The following is a 13,538-nucleotide window of genomic DNA, read 5'->3' on the forward strand; positions in this document are numbered from 1 at the left end:
GACCTCGTTTCTTCATGGATTATAAACCGAAATAGGAAATCTGGTGGAAGATGCGTACCCCTTGTAGGTGAAGCAGGTATTTGTCAGCCCTATTCTACCTATCCCACCACCAGGTTGTACGTAGTAAAAGACCAGACCTATTGGAGGTTCAATCCTTGGACAACTATCTACCTGCATTTCCTCTAAAATGTCTCTTCACCAAAAGACCTATTTACCTACAAGGGGTATGCCTCTCTCTCACAACATTTCCTATTTCGTTTCTCTTGTTAAAATCCATAAAAAAAGATCAGATGGAAGGAAATGTCTGAAAAGAGGTGTGAAACACCCGTAGACTTAATTATTCTTTTTTTCTTCTCCCTATTATACCTTTCGAACCCCGGCATTAAGAGGAAAAATCGAGGATACCATTTTTAAATAACACCGAGATCTACTACCAGATTCATTTGGAGCTAAAAATCTTTTCTGGTTTTCTCTAAAATGCCTGATTAAAAAACTGGACCTACTTTTACCCATTTCCCTGCAAAGGTATCGTGATGAGACCTAGCTCACGGGCTAAAGCAGTCAAAAATAGGTCATAGTTGATAAAACGGCCGTCGACGTCGCTCCGTTTTGCTCTAAAATATACCGTTTTCGAGATATGGGCACTTTTGTGTTTTCAGGCTCTCCCGGGCCACAGATTTTAAGCCTGGTAGATGGCGCCTCTAGTACCTTACTTGCGCACCAGCACAGCATAGCACTGAAAAACACAAAAGTGCCCATATCTCGAGAACGGCGCATTTTAGAGCAAAACGGAGCGACGTCGACGGCCGATTGAATCAAGTATGACCTACTTTTTACTGCTCTAGCCCGTGAGCTAGGTCTCATCACCATACCTCTGCAGGGAAATGGGTAAAAATGGGTCACATTTTTTAATCTGGCATTTTAGAGAAAACCAGAAGAGTTATTTAGCCCAAAATCCATCTGGTAATGGATCTTGGTTTTATCTAAAAATGATATCCACGATTTTTCCTGTAAATGCTGGGGTTCGATAGGTATAATAGGGAGAAGACACGCTGAGAAAGTCTACGGGTGTTTCACGCCTTCTTTGAGACGTCTACTTTCATCTGATCTCGTTTCTTCATGGATTTTAAGCCAAAATAGGAAGTCTGGAGGAAGAGGCGTACCCCTTGTAGGTAAAGCAGTTATTTGTCAGCCCTATTCTACCTATCCCACCACCAGGTTGTACGTAGTAAAAGACCAGACCTATTGGAGGTTCCACCCTTGGACAAATATCTCCTTGCCTTTCCTCTAAAATGTCTCTTCACCAATAGACCTATTTACCTTTTTACCTACAAGGGGTATGCCTCTTCTCTCACAACATTTCCTATTTCGCTTCTCTAGTTAAAATTCATAAAAAAACGAGATCATATGGAAGGAAAAGTCTGAAAAGAGGTGTGAAACACCCGTAGACTTAATTTTCCATCTGTTTTTCTCCCTATTATACCTTTCGAACCCCGGCATTTAGAGGAAAAATCGAGGATACCATTTTTAAATAACACCGAGATCTACTACCAGATTCATTTGGAGCTAAGTATCTCTTCAGGTTTTCTCTAAAATGCCAGATTAAAAAATTGGACCTACATTTACCCATTTCCCTTCGAAGGTATCGTGATGAGACCTAGCTCACGGGCTAGAGCAGTAAAAAATAGGTCATAGTTGATAGAACGGCCGTCGACGTCGCTCCGTTTTGCTCTAAAATGCACCGTTCTCGAGATATGGGCACTTTTGTGTTTTTCAGTGCTATGCTGTGCTGGAGCGCAAGATTTTAAGCCTGGTACTCGAGGCGCCATCTACCAGGCTTAAAATCTGTGGCCCGGGAGAGCCTGAAAACACAAAAGTGCCCATATCTCGAGAACGGTGCATTCTAGAGGAAAACGGAGCGACGTCGACGGCCGTTTTATCAACTATGTCCTATTTTTTACTGCTCTAGCCCGTGAGCTAGGTCTCATCACGATACCTCTGCAGGGAAATGGGTAAAAATGGGTCACATTTTTTAATCTGGCATTTTAGAGAAAACCAGAAGAGTTATTTAGCCCAAAATCCATCTGGTAATAGATCTTGGTTTTACCTAAAAATGGTATCCACGATTTTTCCTGTAAATGCTGGGGTTCTATAGGTATAATAGGGAGAAGGTACGCTGAGAAAGTCTACGGGTGTATCACGCCTCCTTTAAGACGTCTACTTTCATCTGACCTCGTTTCTTCATGGATTATAAACCGAAATAGGAAATCTGGTGGAAGATGCGTACCCCTTGTAGGTGAAGCAGGTATTTGTCAGCCCTATTCTACCTATCCCACCACCAGGTTGTACGTAGTAAAAGACCAGACCTATTGGAGGTTCAATCCTTGGACAACTATCTACCTGCATTTCCTCTAAAATGTCTCTTCACCAAAAGACCTATTTACCTACAAGGGGTATGCCTCTCTCTCACAACATTTCCTATTTCGTTTCTCTTGTTAAAATCCATAAAAAAAGATCAGATGGAAGGAAATGTCTGAAAAGAGGTGTGAAACACCCGTAGACTTAATTTTTCTTTTTTTCTTCTCCCTATTATACCTTTCGAACCCCGGCATTAAGAGGAAAAATCGAGGATACCATTTTTAAATAACACCGAGATCTACTACCAGATTCATTTGGAGCTAAAAATCTTTTCTGGTTTTCTCTAAAATGCCTGATTAAAAAACTGGACCTACTTTTACCCATTTCCCTGCAAAGGTATCGTGATGAGACCTAGCTCACGGGCTAAAGCAGTCAAAAATAGGTCATAGTTGATAAAACGGCCGTCGACGTCGCTCCGTTTTGCTCTAAAATATACCGTTTTCGAGATATGGGCACTTTTGTGTTTTCAGGCTCTCCCGGGCCACAGATTTTAAGCCTGGTAGATGGCGCCTCTAGTACCTTACTTGCGCACCAGCACAGCATAGCACTGAAAAACACAAAAGTGCCCATATCTCGAGAACGGCGCATTTTAGAGCAAAACGGAGCGACGTCGACGGCCGATTTAATCAAGTATGACCTATTTTTTACTGCTCTAGCCCGTGAGCTAGGTCTCATCACCATACCTCTGCAGGGAAATGGGTAAAAATGGGTCACATTTTTTAATCTGGCATTTTAGAGAAAACCAGAAGAGTTATTTAGCCCAAAATCCATCTGGTAATGGATCTTGGTTTTATCTAAAAATGATATCCACGATTTTTCCTGTAAATGCTGGGGTTCGATAGGTATAATAGGGAGAAGACACGCTGAGAAAGTCTACGGGTGTTTCACGCCTTCTTTGAGACGTCTACTTTCATCTGATCTCGTTTCTTCATGGATTTTAAGCCAAAATAGGAAGTCTGGAGGAAGAGGCGTACCCCTTGTAGGTAAAGCAGTTATTTGTCAGCCCTATTCTACCTATCCCACCACCAGGTTGTACGTAGTAAAAGACCAGACCTATTGGAGGTTCCACCCTTGGACAAATATCTCCTTGCCTTTCCTCTAAAATGTCTCTTCACCAATAGACCTATTTACCTTTTTACCTACAAGGGGTATGCCTCTCTCACAACATTTCCTATTTCGCTTCTCTAGTTAAAATTCATAAAAAAACGAGATCATATGGAAGGAAAAGTCTGAAAAGAGGTGTGAAACACCCGTAGACTTAATTTTCCATCTGTTTTTCTCCCTATTATACCTTTCGAACCCCGGCATTTAGAGGAAAAATCGAGGATACCATTTTTAAATAACACCGAGATCTACTACCAGATTCATTTGGAGCTAAGTATCTCTTCAGGTTTTCTCTAAAATGCCAGATTAAAAATTGGACCTACATTTACCCATTTCCCTTCGAAGGTATCGTGATGAGACCTAGCTCACGGGCTAGAGCAGTAAAAAATAGGTCATAGTTGATAGAACGGCCGTCGACGTCGCTCCGTTTTGCTCTAAAATGCACCGTTCTCGAGATATGGGCACTTTTGTGTTTTTCAGTGCTATGCTGTGCTGGAGCGCAAGTAAGGTACTCGAGGCGCCATCTACCAGGCTTAAAATCTGTGGCCCGGGAGAGCCTGAAAACACAAAAGTGCCCATATCTCGAGAACGGTGCATTCTAGAGGAAAACGGAGCGACGTCGACGGCCGTTTTATCAACTATGTCCTATTTTTTACTGCTCTAGCCCGTGAGCTAGGTCTCATCACGATACCTCTGCAGGGAAATGGGTAAAAATGGGTCACATTTTTTAATCTGGCATTTTAGAGAAAACCAGAAGAGTTATTTAGCCCAAAATCCATCTGGTAATAGATCTTGGTTTTACCTAAAAATGGTATCCACGATTTTTCCTGTAAATGCTGGGGTTCTATAGGTATAATAGGGAGAAGGTACGCTGAGAAAGTCTACGGGTGTATCACGCCTCCTTTAAGACGTCTACTTTCATCTGACCTCGTTTCTTCATGGATTATAAACCGAAATAGGAAATCTGGTGGAAGATGCGTACCCCTTGTAGGTGAAGCAGGTATTTGTCAGCCCTATTCTACCTATCCCACCACCAGGTTGTACGTAGTAAAAGACCAGACCTATTGGAGGTTCAATCCTTGGACAACTATCTACCTGCATTTCCTCTAAAATGTCTCTTCACCAAAAGACCTATTTACCTATTTACCTACAAGGGGTATGCCTCTCACAACATTTCCTATTTCGTTTCTCTAGTTAAAATCCATAAAAAACGAAGATCAGATGGAAGGAAATGTCTGAAAAGAGGTGTGAAACACCCGTAGACTTAATTTTCCATTTGTTTTTCTCCCTATTATACCTTTCGAACCCCGGCATTAAGAGGAAAAATCGAGGATACCATTTTTAAATAACACCGAGATCTACTACCAGATTCATTTGGAGCTAAAAATCTTTTCTGGTTTTCTCTAAAATGCCTGATTAAAAAACTGGACCTACTTTTACCCATTTCCCTGCAAAGGTATCGTGATGAGACCTAGCTCACGGGCTAAAGCAGCCAAAAATAGGTCATAGTTGATAAAACGGCCGTCGACGTCGCTCCGTTTTGCTCTAAAATATACCGTTTTCGAGATATGGGCACTTTTGTGTTTTCAGGCTCTGTGCTGGGCGCAAGATTTTAAGCCTGGTAGATGGCGCCATCTAGTACCTTAAAATCTGTGCGCACCAGCACAGCATAGCACTGAAAAACACAAAAGTGCCCATATCTCGAGAACGGCGCATTTTAGAGCAAAACGGAGCGACGTCGACGGCCGATTTTATCAAATATAACCTATTTTTTACTGCTCTAGCCCGTGAGCTAGGTCTCATCACCATACCTCTGCAGGGAAATGGGTAAAAATGGGTCACATTTTTTAATCTGGCATTTTAGAGAAAACCAGAAGAGTTATTTAGCCCAAAATCCATCTGGTAATGGATCTTGGTTTTATCTAAAAATGATATCCACGATTTTTCCTGTAAATGCTGGGGTTCGATAGGTATAATAGGGAGAAGACACGCTGAGAAAGTCTACGGGTGTTTCACGCCTTCTTTGAGACGTCTACTTTCATCTGATCTCGTTTCTTCATGGATTTTAAGCCAAAATAGGAAGTCTGGAGGAAGAGGCGTACCCCTTGTAGGTAAAGCAGTTATTTGTCAGCCCTATTCTACCTATCCCACCACCAGGTTGTACGTAGTAAAAGACCAGACCTATTGGAGGTTCCACCCTTGGACAAATATCTCCTTGCCTTTCCTCTAAAATGTCTCTTCACCAATAGACCTATTTACCTTTTTACCTACAAGGGGTATGCCTCTCTCACAACATTTCCTATTTCGCTTCTCTAGTTAAAATTCATAAAAAAACGAGATCATATGGAAGGAAAAGTCTGAAAAGAGGTGTGAAACACCCGTAGACTTAATTTTCCATTTGTTTTTCTCCCTATTATACCTTTCGAACCCCGGCATTTAGAGGAAAAATCGAGGATACCATTTTTAAATAACACCGAGATCTACTACCAGATTCATTTGGAGCTAAGTATCTCTTCAGGTTTTCTCTAAAATGCCAGATTAAAAAATTGGACCTACATTTACCCATTTCCCTTCGAAGGTATCGTGATGAGACCTAGCTCACGGGCTAGAGCAGTAAAAAATAGGTCATAGCTGATAGAACGGCCGTCGACGTCGCTCCGTTTTGCTCTAAAATGCACCGTTCTCGAGATATGGGCACTTTTGTGTTTTTCAGTGCTATGCTGTGCTGGAGCGCAAGATTTTAAGCCTGGTAGATGGCGCCATCTACCAGGCTTAAAATCTGTGGCACCAGCACAGCATAGCACTGAAAACAAAAAAGTCCCCATATCTCGTTAAGGGTGAATTCTAGAGTAAAACGGAGCGACGTCGGCCCGTTTTATCAACTATGTCCTATTTTTTACTGCTCTAGCCCGTGAGCTAGGTCTCATCACGATACCTCTGCAGGGAAATGGGTAAAAATGGGTCACATTTTTAATCTGGCATTTTAGAGAAAACCAGAAGAGTTATTTAGCCCAAAATCCATCTGGTAATAGATCTTGGTTTTATCTAAAAATGGTATCCACGATTTTTCCTGTAAATGCTGGGGTTCGATAGGTATAATAGGGAGAAGGTACGCTGAGAAAGTCTACGGGTGTATCACGCCTCCTTTAAGACGTCTACTTTCATCTGACCTCGTTTCTTCATGGATTTTAAACCGAAATAGGAAGTCTGGTGGAAGAGGCGTACCCCTTGTAGGTGAAGCAGGTATTTGTCAGCCCTATTCTACCTATCCCACCACCAGGTTGTACGTAGTAAAAGACCAGACCTATTGGAGGTTCCATCCTTGGACAAATATCTACTTGCCTTTCCAATAAAATGTATATACAACAATAGAGCTATTTACCTTTTTAAGTACAATGGGTAATCCTCTCTCACAACAAATACTATTACGCATCTCAAGTTAAAATACATAAAAAAACGAGATCAGATGGAAGGAAATGTCTGAAAAGAGGTGTGAAACACACGTAGACTTCAGTTTACTTTTGTTTTTCAGCCTATTATATCTTTCGAACCACTGCTTTTAGAGGTAAATTCTATGATTCCTTTTTTAAATAACAGCGAGTTCTAGTACCAGATTGATTTGGAGCTAAAAATCTCTTCTGGTTTTCTCTAAAATGCCAGATTAAAAATTGGACCTACATTTACCCATTTCCCTGCAAAGGTATCGTGATGAGACCTAGCTCACGGGCTAGAGCAGTAAAAAATAGGTCAAAATTAATAAGACGGCCGTCGTCGTCGCTCCGTTTTCCTCTAAAATGCACCGTTCTCGAGATATGGGCACTTTTGTGTTTTCAGTGCTATGCTGTGCTGGGCGCACAGATTTTAAGCCTGGTAGATGGCGCCATCTAGTACCTTACTGTGCGCCCCAGCACAGTATAGCACTGACAAACACAAAAGTGCCCATATCTCTAAAACGGTGCATTTTAGAGCGAAACGGAGCAACGTCGACGCCCGATTTATCAACTATGACCTATTTTTTACTGCTCTAGCCCGTGAGCTAGGTCTCATCACGATACCTCTGCAGGGAAATGGGTAAAATGGGTCACATTTTTTAATCTGGCATTTTAGAGAAAACCAGAAGAGTTATTTAGCCCAAAATCCATCTGGTAATGGATCTTGGTTTTATCTAAAAATGATATCCACGATTTTTCCTGTAAATGCTGGGGTTCGATAGGTATAATAGGGAGAAGACACGCTGAGAAAGTCTACGGGTGTATCACGCCTCCTTTGAGACGTCTACTTTCATCTGACCTCGTTTCTTCATGGATTTTAAGCCAAAATAGGAAGTCTGGAGGAAGAGGCGTACCCCTTGTAGGTAAAGCAGTTATTTGTCAGCCCTATTCTACCTATCCCACCACCAGGTTGTACCTAGTAAAAGACCAGACCTATTGGAGGTTCCACCCTTGGACAAATATCTCCTTGCCTTTCCTCTAAAATGTCTCTTCACCAATAGATCTATTTACCTTTTTACCTACAAGGGGTATGCCTCTCTCACAACATTTCCTATTTCGCTTCTCTAGTTAAAATTCATAAAAAAACGAGATCATATGGAAGGAAAAGTCTGAAAAGAGGTGTGAAACACCCGTAGACTTAATTTTCCTTTTGTTTTTCTCCCTATTATACCTTTCGAACCCCGGCATTTAGAGGAAAAATCGAGGATACCATTTTTAAATAACACCGAGATCTACTACCAGATTCATTTGGAGCTAAGTATCTCTTCAGGTTTTCTCTAAAATGCCAGATTAAAAAATTGGACCTACATTTACCCATTTCCCTTCGAAGGTATCGTGATGAGACCTAGCTCACGGGCTAGAGCAGTAAAAAATAGGTCATAGTTGATAGAACGACCGTCGGACGTCGCTCCGTTTTGCTCTAAAATGCACCGTTTTCGAGATATGGGCACTTTTGTGTTTTTCAGTGCTATGCTGTGCTGGAGCGCAAGTAAGCCTGGTAGATGGCGCCATCTACCAGGCTTAAAATCTGTGGCACAGCAGAGCCTGAAAACACAAAAGTGCCCATATCTCGAGAACGGTGCATTCTAGAGGAAAACGGAGCGGCCGCGTCGCTGGTATCATTTTATCAAGTATGACCTATTGCTCTAGCCCGTGAGCTAGGTCTCATCATACCTCTGCAGGGAAATGTAAAAATGGGTCACATTTTTTAATCTGGCATTTTAGAGAAAACCAGAAGAGTTATTTAGCCCAAAATCCATCTGGTAATGGATCTTGGTTTTATCTAAAAATGATATCCACGATTTTTCCTGTAAATGCTGGGGTTCTATAGGTATAATAGGAGAAGACACGCTGAGAAAGTCTACGGGTGTTTCACGCCTTAAGACGTCTACTTTCATCTGATCTCGTTTCTTCATGGATTTTAAGCCAAAATAGGAAATCTGGAGGAAGAGATGCGTACCCCTTGTAGGTAAAGCAGGTATTTGTCAGCCCTATTCTACCTATCCCACCACCAGGTTGTACGTAGTAAAAGACCAGACCTATTGGAGGTTCAACCCTTGGACAAATATCTACCTGCATTTCCTCTAAAATGTCTCTTCACCAATAGACCTATTTACCTACAAGGGGTATGCCTCTCTCTCACAACATTTCCTATTTCGTTTCTCTTGTTAAAATCCATAAAAAAACGAGATCAGATGGAAGGAAATGTCTGAAAAGAGGTGTGAAACACCCGTAGACTTAATTTTCCATCTTTTTTTCTCCCTATTATACCTTTCGAACCCCGGCATTTAGAGGAAAAATCGAGGATACCATTTTTAAATAACACCGAGATCTACTACCAGATTCATTTGGAGCTAAAAATCTCTTCTGGTTTTCTCTAAAATGCCTGATTAAAAAATTGGACCTACATTTACCCATTTCCCTTCGAAGGTATCGTGATGAGACCTAGCTCACGGGCTACAGCAGTAAAAAATAGTTCATAGTTGATAGAACGGCCGTCGACGTCGCTCCGTTTTGCTCTAAAATGCACCGTTCTCGAGATATGGGCACTTTTGTGTTTTTCAGTGCTATGCTGTGCTGGCCACAGATTTTAAGCCTGGTAGATGGCGCCATCTACCAGGCTTAAAATCTGTGGCACCAGCACAGCATAGCACTGAAAAACACAAAAGTGCCCATATCTCGAGAACGGTGCATTCTAGAGGAAAACGGAGCGACGTCGACGGCGTTTTATCAACTATGACCTATTTTTTACTGCTCTAGCCCGTGAGCTAGGTCTCATCACGATACCTCTGCAGGGAAATGGGTAAATGGGTCACATTTTTAATCTGGCATTTTAGAGAAAACCAGAAGAGTTATTTAGCCCAAAATCCATCTGGTAATGTATCTTGGTTTTATCTAAAAATGATATGCACGATTTTTGCTGTAAATGCTGGGGTTCTATAGGTATAATAGGGAGAAAAACGCTGAGAAAGTCTACGGGTGTTTCACGCCTCCTTTGAGACGTCTACTTTCATCTGATCTCGTTTCTTCATGGATTTTAAGCCAAAATAGGAAGTCTGGAGGAAGAGGCGTACCCCTTGTAGGTAAAGCAGTTATTTGTCAGCCCTATTCTACCTATCCCACCACCAGGTTGTACCTAGTAAAAGACCAGACCTATTGGAGGTTCCACCCTTGGACAAATATCTCCTTGCCTTTCCTCTAAAATGTCTCTTCACCAATAGATCTATTTACCTTTTTACCTACAAGGGGTATGCCTCTCTCACAACATTTCCTATTTCGCTTCTCTAGTTAAAATTCATAAAAAAACGAGATCAGATGGAAGGAAAAGTCTGAAAGAAGGTGTGAAACACCCGTAGACTTAATTTTCCATTTGTTTTTCTCCCTATTATACCTTTCGAACCCCGGCATTTAGAGGAAAAATCGAGGATACCATTTTTAAATAACACCGAGATCTACTACCAGATTCATTTGGAGCTAAGTATCTCTTCAGGATTTCTCTAAAATGCCAGATTAAAAAATTGGACCTACATTTACCCATTTCCCTGCAAAGGTATCGTGATGAGACCTAGCTCACGGGCTAGAGCAGTAAAAAATAGGTCATAGCTGATAGAACGGCCGTCGACGTCGCTCCGTTTTGCTCTAAAATGCACCGTTCTCGAGATATGGGCACTTTTGTGTTTTTCAGTGCTATGCTGTGCTGGGCGCACAGATTTTAAGGTACTAGATGGCGCCATCTACCAGGCTTAAAATCTGTGGCCCGGGAGAGCCTGAAAAACACAAAAGTGCCCATATCTCGAGAACGGTGCATTCTAGAGCAAAACGGAGCGACGTCGACGGCCGTTTTATGAACAACAACCTAATTTTTACTGCTCTAGCCCGTGAGCTAGGTCTCATCACGATACCTCTGCAGGGAAATGGGTAAAAATGGGTCACATTTTTTAATCTGGCATTTTAGAGAAAACCAGAAGAGTTATTTAGCCCAAAATCCATCTGGTAATAGATCTTGGTTTTACCTAAAAATGGTATCCACGATTTTTCCTGTAAATGCTGGGGTTCTATAGGTATAATAGGGAGAAGGTACGCTGAGAAAGTCTACGGGTGTATCACGCCTCCTTTAAGACGTCTACTTTCATCTGACCTCGTTTCTTCATGGATTTTAAACCGAAATAGGAAATCTGGTGGAAGATGCGTACCCCTTGTAGGTGAAGCAGGTATTTGTCAGCCCTATCTGTTCAGCCTAGGTTCTACGTAGTAAAAGACCAGGACCTATTGTAAAAGACCAGACCTATTGGAGGTTCCTTGCTTTTCCTCTAAAATGTCTCTTCACCAAAAGACCTATTTACCTATTTACCTACAAGGGGTATGCCTCTCACAACATTTCCTATTTCGTTTCTCTAGTTAAAATCCATAAAAAACGAAGATCAGATGGAAGGAAATGTCTGAAAAGAGGTGTGAAACACCCGTAGACTTAATTTTCCATTTGTTTTTCTCCCTATTATACCTTTCGAACCCCGGCATTAAGAGGAAAAATCGAGGATACCATTTTTAAATAACACCGAGATCTACTACCAGATTCATTTGGAACTAAAAATCTTTTCTGGTTTTCTCTAAAATGCCTGATTAAAAAACTGGACCTACTTTTACCCATTTCCCTGCAAAGGTATCGTGATGAGACCTAGCTCACGGGCTAGAGCAGCCAAAAATAGGTCGTAATTGATAAAACGGCCGTCGACGTCGCTCCGTTTTGCTCTAAAATATACCGTTTTCGAGATATGGGCACTTTTGTGTTTTCAGGCTCTCCTGGGCCACAGATTTTAAGCCTGGTAGATGGCGCCTCTAGTACCTTACTTGCGCACCAGCACAGCATAGCACTGAAAAACACAAAAGTGCCCATATCTCGAGAACGGTGCATTCTAGAGCAAAACGGAGCGACGTCGACGGCCGTTATTGTCAACGATGACTTATTTTTTACTGCTCTAGCCCGTGAGCTAGGTCTCATCACGATACCTCTGCAGGGAAATAGGTAAAAATGGGTCACATTTTTTAATCTGGCATTTTAGAGAAAACCAGAAGAGTTATTTAGCCCAAAATCCATCTGGTAATAGATCTTGGTTTTATCTAAAAATGATATCCACGATTTTTCCTGTAAATGCTGGGGTTCGATAGGTATAATAGGGAGAAGGTACGCTGAGAAAGTCTACGGGTGTATCACGCCTCCTTGAAGACGTCTACTTTCATCTGACCTCGTTTCTTCATGGATTTTAAGCCGAAATAGGAAATCTGGTGAGGAAGAGGCGTACCCCTTGTAGGTAAAGCAGTTATTTGTCAGCCCTATTCTACCTATCCCACCACCAGGCTGTACGTAGTAAAAGACCAGACCTATTGGAGGTTCCACCCTTGGACAAATATCTCCTTGCCTTTCCTCTAAAATGTCTCTTCACCAATAGACCTATTTACCTTTTTACCTACAAGGGGTATGCCTCTCTCACAACATTTCCTATTTCGCTTCTCTAGTTAAAATTCATAAAAAAACGAGATCATATGGAAGGAAAAGTCTGAAAAGAGGTGTGAAACACCCGTAGACTTAATTTTCCATTTGTTTTTCTCCCTATTATACCTTTCGAACCCCGGCATTAAGAGGAAAAATCGAGGATACCATTTTTAAATAACACCGAGATCTACTACCAGATTCATTTGGAACTAAAAATCTTTTCTGGTTTTCTCTAAAATGCCTGATTAAAAAACTGGACCTACTTTTACCCATTTCCCTGCAAAGGTATCGTGATGAGACCTAGCTCACGGGCTAGAGCAGCCAAAAATAGGTCGTAATTGATAAAACGGCCGTCGACGTCGCTCCGTTTTGCTCTAAAATATACCGTTTTCGAGATATGGGCACTTTTGTGTTTTCAGGCTCTCCTGGGCCACAGATTTTAAGCCTGGTAGATGGCGCCTCTAGTACCTTACTTGCGCACCAGCACAGCATAGCACTGAAAAACACAAAAGTGCCCATATCTCGAGAACGGTGCATTCTAGAGCAAAACGGAGCGACGTCGACGGCCGTTATTGTCAACTATGACTTATTTTTTACTGCTCTAGCCCGTGAGCTAGGTCTCATCACGATACCTCTGCAGGGAAATAGGTAAAAATGGGTCACATTTTTTAATCTGGCATTTTAGAGAAAACCAGAAGAGTTATTTAGCCCAAAATCCATCTGGTAATAGATCTTGGTTTTATCTAAAAATGGTATCCACGATTTTTCCTGTAAATGCTGGGGTTCGATAGGTATAATAGGGAGAAGGTACGCTGAGAAAGTCTACGGGTGTATCACGCCTCCTTGAAGACGTCTACTTTCATCTGACCTCGTTTCTTCATGGATTTTAAGCCGAAATAGGAAGTCTGGAGGAAGAGGCGTACCCCTTGTAGGTAAAGCAGTTATTTGTCAGCCCTATTCTACCTATCCCACCACCAGGCTGTACGTAGTAAAAGACCAGACCTATTGGAGGTTCCACCCTTGGACAAATATCT

Source organism: Coenobita brevimanus, chromosome 58, assembly GCF_032717465.1.
Source record: "Coenobita brevimanus isolate Jiangsu-jjx chromosome 58, ASM3271746v2, whole genome shotgun sequence".
NCBI lineage: Eukaryota > Metazoa > Arthropoda > Malacostraca > Decapoda > Coenobitidae > Coenobita > Coenobita brevimanus.